At 35.0% G+C, this 6,205-nt stretch overlaps 1 protein-coding gene across 17 annotated transcripts in view; it reads right to left on the bottom strand.

Moving 5' to 3' along the window:
* The window catches only part of PARP11 (poly(ADP-ribose) polymerase family member 11), a 46,322-nt gene that overhangs the window by 17,353 nt on the left and 22,764 nt on the right, over positions 1–6,205 (bottom strand). For 6 of the 17 annotated variants that reach the window (XM_023535128.1, XM_023535132.1, XM_023535130.1 and 3 more), the window contains 2 exons: positions 3,347–3,415; positions 778–1,043 (listed from right to left, as the gene is read on the bottom strand). The gene's annotated coding sequence lies outside the window, so the exon portion shown is untranslated. The remainder of the gene's footprint in view (positions 1–777; positions 1,044–3,346; positions 3,416–6,205) is intronic. The other 11 variants (XM_023535133.1, XM_023535139.1, XM_023535142.1 and 8 more) reach the window with 3 other exon arrangements.

Here is a 6,205-nt window from a genome sequence, read left to right on the forward strand (position 1 = left end):
TTTTTCTGAGCATTAGGATCATAATAATAACCTTATATGGCTCTTACTATGTGCCAAACACTGCTCTATGTACTATTCAGATAATAACTCATTTAGGTCTCACAATAACCCTATAAAATAGGTACAATTATACCAAATTTATAAATGAGGAAACTGAGGCAGAGAGAGAGGTCATATAGTGAGGAAGCCATGATTCAAACCTCTGCAGTCTGGATCCAGGGTCTGTGTACTTAACCACCAGGGTGTACCACCTTATCGTTCATTATCAATGATTTTTATCATCTTAACCATATCAAGTAACTCATGGACGCATCATCTTTGAAACGTTTTAAACATTCTTGGGTGAAAACTATGATGAAGAGGAGGTTATCAGAAAAGGGGCAAAGAGGTTAGTCAAAGAAGATAAAACTTTATCTGGAATGTGGCTTTCTGTCCTCACTCTTTAATGAGGACAGAAAAAAAGATTTCTTTTTTAATTACTAATTTAATTTATACAACTAATATATGAAAACATGGTCTTTGCAAAAAATCAAAACATTCGAGATAAAGCTAAAGAGCTTTTTGACCATCACTTTCATTCCTGGTATGTTCTCACCTTCCTTCTCCTGGGTTAACCATTGAAAATTTGACTTACTGTACAGTTGATTTTTTTTTTTTTTTTGGTACAAAGAATATATACTACTTGGGTCATTTAGAAAATATTTACTTTTAATTTCATTATTGAAAATGTCTATCCTGTTTCCAGAAGCTGTGTAACCTTGAATAAGATTCTATTACCTTGCCTAGGCTAGAGTTTCCTCTTCAAAATCGAAGTGTAAAGGCTCCTTCTTCATTGGTTTGCAGTTAGGAGTGAATGAGACAATGCAGTAAAGTACCAAGTACAGCACCTGAGCACAATGAAGGGGGCTTGTTATTTTATGTTCATGTTTTGAAACTCTCTCCAAGGAATGCTTTATGATTATTTTCTGGATTTTTCCTTCATGTTTTAAAGTTGCTTTATGATTATTTTCTGAATTTTTCCTTCATATTTTAAAGTTGACTGGCTAGGAAATAAAAAATAGAACACCGTATGATCAAGAGCTTCAGTTTTAGGATCCATTATATTCTTTACATATGTCAACTAGATACTAAAGTCAATAATTTAAAATTTAAAATCGATTATACAGGTTAACTATTCACAACTCCTGCTTCTTCCTTCTATTGTTGTTTATGTCATGTGGCCATTTTGGTATGAGAGAAAGAAAGCAAGAGTGACCTAAATTCAGTTTTTCTTTTGAAAATAACCAGAAAAAATGGAAGGATAAGTTTTAAGGCAATCATTAAGATAAATATTTGGGGTGTCATTCTGGGAAAAGTTGGTCCCCAGCCCCAGCTCCAGGGATTCTACTGCAGGGGAAAAGCATGCATGCTATAAGGACAAAGAGCTCTACATCTTCACCTGAGGGGGTTGACTTTATTTGAAACAGAAAGTAGAGAATCTCATGCCTAAGGGCTTTACAAAAAAAAAAAAAGGATGGAAAACAATTAATGAGCAGCCTAAAGCTCTGATATATGCAGAATGGCAGAGAACCCAGAAATTTAACATAGAGAACCAGGGAGAGCCAACAACTCTCCTGCGATTGTAGTCAACTATGAAACATTACGATATGTTATGCCATAAAATAAGTTTCAATACATTGAAAAAGAATGAAACCATACAAAGTATGTTTTCTAACCAAAATGGAATTGCAAATCAATAATAGAAAATTTGAGAAATTCATAAATATGTGAAATTAAACACATTACTAAATAACCAATGGGTTAAAAATTAAATCCCAAGGGAAATTAAAAAGTATGCTGAGGTGAATCAAAATTAAAACACAACATATCAAAACTTATGAGATGCAGCTAAAGCAGTGCTCAGAAGAAAATTTATAGTTATAAATGCCTATATTTAAAAAAAAAATCTCTAAATCAAAAACTAACAATCTACCTTAAATAACTAGAAAGAGAAGAGCAACTATACTCAAAACAAGCAGAAAGAAAATAAAAAAGGGAAGGGAAAGGAAAAAAAGAAGTAGAGACTAGAAAATAGAGAAAAATCAACAAGACCAAAAGTTGGTTTAGAAAGAAAAATAAAATTGACAAACTTTTAAGAAGGCTGACAAGGAAAAAAAAAAAGAGAAGAGTCAAATTATAACAAGAAATCAAAGAGGAAACATCAGTACTGATCTAAAGAAAATAAAAAGGATTATAAGGGAATAGTATAAACAACTGTATCCCAAGAATTTAAATAACTTAGATAAAATGAGCAAATTTCCAGATAAACACAAATGATTAAACTGACTCAAGAATAAAGAGAAAATCTGAACAATCCTATAATAAATAACGAGATCAAGTTAGTAGTTTAAAACTTTCCACAAAGAAAAGTCTAGTCCCAGGTAAAAAGCTTCATTGGTAAAAATCTACCAATTATTTAATGAGAAACAAATACCAATGCTTCACAAATTCTTGTAGAAAATGAAAGAAGGAATACTTCTCAACACATGCTTTGAGGCTGACAATATGAATTCTGATGAAAACAAACTAAGAATTTTTAAAAAAAAATACAGAAAAAGACATCACAAGAAGAGAAAACAAGAGGGCAGTGTCCTCTATGAATATAGAAGAAAAAAAGTCTTCATCAAAATACTGGCAAACTGAATGCAGAAACATAAAAACTAGTATACACCATAACCAAATGATACTTTTCCTAGAAATGAAAGGTTGGCTTAGCATACAAATCATTAATTAATGTAATGCACCACATTAATAAAATTAAAAAAAAAAAAAACAATCATTTAAGTACACAAAAAATTTGACAAAATCCAATACCTTTTCATGACAAAAATGGTCAACAAACTAGAACTGAAGGGAACTTTCTCAATTTGATGAAGAACATCTACAAAAACCGCACAACTAATATCATTCCTACTGTTGAAAGACTGAATACTTTATGGAAACAAGATGAAGATGTCTGCCCTCACTACGTCTATTTAACTCTGTACTGGAGGTTCTAGCCAGGGCAACTATCCAAGAAAAAGAAATAAAAATGCATCCAGGTTGGATAGAAGAGAGTAGGACTCTCTATTTGCAGATGACATAATTTTGTATAAAATTCTTTAAAAAAAAAAAAAGAAAATTCTAAAAAAATCTGCTAAAGAACTATTATAACTAAAGAGTTCTGCAAGTTTCAAGATAAAAGATGAATATGTGAAACTCGATTATATTCTTATACATTAATAATGAACATTCCAAAAATAAATTCAGAAAACAATTCCATTTACAATAGTGCCAAAGAGAATACAATACTTAGAAAGTGGGATACCTTCCCCTGCTTTTAGGGCTCGTCTTGGAATACGCAGCAGCTGTCTTTGGTCCCGTGTCGTCGCCCAAACTAAAACAAGGTTGAAGTCAGAAACATGGCAGAGTAAAAGACGTCCCCAGATCTCTCCCCTTGAAAAAAAAATAAGCTGAACATCTAAAACTCAACAAAAAACATCCAAACTGCACACCAGCAGGTCTGAATGTGGGATCCGCACATAAGAACTACCACAAGTCAGAACCCTGGGTGTTGGGCGGTGGGCTGGGAGAAACAAAGAAGCCGCCTTGCACAGCCACCGGAGCTACCTGTAGGAAGAGGGGGAGGGGAGAAGGAGCGATGAGTTCCCTGATCAGCCCTGCCTGAGAAAGCTGTGAGCTCCCCAAAGCCAGCGGCAAGGCCCAGTCATCAGGGCAGAAAGCAGAGAAGTGGGATAGCAGAAAAACAACAGTTGATTTTTATCAGCCGCGGTTGCAACACTGAGGCTGAGCCGCAGCTCCCAACCCCCAACCCAGAGGGCTCCTCCTCCCATATTTTCTGACCAAACACCACAGAGCTCCAGGGGAATCTGAGCAAACGCTACCAACACTGTCGCTAACAATGACAGGGACTGAGAATGAGGGTAGCAGGCATGATTAAATATCTGTAAGAAAATAAAAGGCATTAATAAGGCTTTATATAAAGCAGGGATCCAAGAGGCTTAGATGCCACCTACTGGAAACCAAAAGAAAAACGCCTTCTTTGCAATAGGCTAGAGAGACCTTTATATAAATAGAAATCTTCTTTCTGGAAAAAATGTAAAATATACTTCCATTAATGCCCAGGTGCAGAAATAGTCCATTAAACACCATGAACAACTGAGGTGACAAGGCATTTCAGAAAGAAAGAGAAAAATCTCCAGAAAATAAGCTTACAGACATAGAAATATGTGACTTAAATGACAGAGAATTCAGGTTGGTACTTTTGAAAACCTCAATGAGATCCGAAATGAATCATATCGACGATTTCAGGAATCGAAAAAACCACTAGATGAGCAGAATGAGTTCTTTAGCAAGGAGACTGAAACTCTCAAAAAGAACCGAACAGAACTTCTGGAGTTAAAGAACACACTGCAAGAGTTGAAAAATGAAATAGCAAGCTTGGGAAATAGAGTCGAACAAATGGAGGAAAGGATCAGTGATATCGAAGACAGAAATCTAGAAATAAATTGGATGAAGAGAGAAACTGAAGAATGAAAAATAATGAAAGAAATACAACAACTAGTTGATATCATCAGGAGAGGAAACATAAGAATAATGGGCATTACCGAAGGCGAGGAAAAGGAGTAGAGACTGGAAAGCATTTTCAGACAAACAGTGGACGAGAATTTCCTAAATCTAAGGAATGAGCTGGAGCTTGGAATTCAAGAAGTTAACAGAACACTCAATTATCACAATCCAAAAAGGCCTTCACCAAGGCCTTAACACATTGTATTAAAATTATCAAAAATCAACAACAAAGAATTCTCAGGGCAGCCAGGAAAAGAAGACGGTAACCTATAAAGGAAAATCCATTAGATTATCGTCGAACTACTCGGCACAAACCTTACAATCCAGAAAGGAGTGGAATTAAATATTCAAACTATTAAATGAAAGGAACTACCAGCCAAGAATAATGTATCCAACTAAGTTCTTTTTTAGATATGAAGGAGAAATAAAGACCTTTCCAGACATACAGAAATTGAGGGAATTCTCCACTATGAGGCCTGCATTACAGGAAATACTGAAAGGGGTCAGCTTATCTAAAACAAAATGACAAAAAAAATACATTAGGAGTAAGGTGACTAGCAGGCTAATAGAAGCAGAGGAGTGCAATCCTTACTGAGAATAGGGCATTATAAGCTTAAACAATAAGAGAGTTGCTATAGCAAGATAGTAATGAACATTCAGCATACATAGGGATAAATTGAGACAACAATGACTGAAAACGGGGAGGATCAAAAGATCCAAATACACAAAGGAGAACAGAGATAAGGCACACGTAGAAGAAAATGGATGAATATATATATAACTATCCTTTACATACTCATAATGGTAACCACTTGCCAAAGGTTTAGAACTGAAGTATATAACATAAAACAAAAAGGACCAAAGGGAAAACCCACAAAAGCCAACCAAAAAAACAAACAAACAAAAAAAAAACAAACAGAAACACAAGGACAAGGAAGCAATGGAAACACCGAGCTACCAGAAAGCAAAAGATAAAATGGCTATAAGAAGACCTCATATTTCGATAATCACCCTAAATGTAAATGGACTGAACTCACCAATAAAAAGGCACAGAGTTGCAGAATGGATTGAAAAACAAAGCCCAACCATATGCTGCCTCCAGGAGACACATCTCAGTTCCAAAGACAAATATAGACTCAAAGAGAAAGGGTGGAAAATGATATTTCAAGCAAATAGCATTCAGAGAAAAGCAGGAGCAGTGGTACTAATATTGGATGAAATAGACTTCAAAATAAAATGGTAAAGCAAGATACTGAGGGATACTTCATAATGATAAAGGGAATCATGCACCAAGAAGATATAACACTTACTAACATCTATGCTCCCAATAAGGGAGCCCCAAATATATATAAAGCAATTACTAACAGACCTAAAGGGAGAAACAGACCAAAACACTATTGTAGTAGGGGACCTAAATACCTCCCTGTCGGATATGGACAGATCATCCAAACAGAAAGTCAATAAAGGAAATAACATCTTTAAATGACACATTAGACCAACTGGACATAAATGACATATATAGAGCTTTCCATCCCCAAACAGCTGGTTATGCATTCTTCTCTAGTGCACATGGAACATTATCAAGAATCAACCACAT

The sequence above is a fragment of the Pteropus vampyrus genome, unplaced genomic scaffold (genome assembly GCF_000151845.1).
Source record: "Pteropus vampyrus isolate Shadow unplaced genomic scaffold, Pvam_2.0 Scaffold137, whole genome shotgun sequence".
NCBI lineage: Eukaryota > Metazoa > Chordata > Mammalia > Chiroptera > Pteropodidae > Pteropus > Pteropus vampyrus.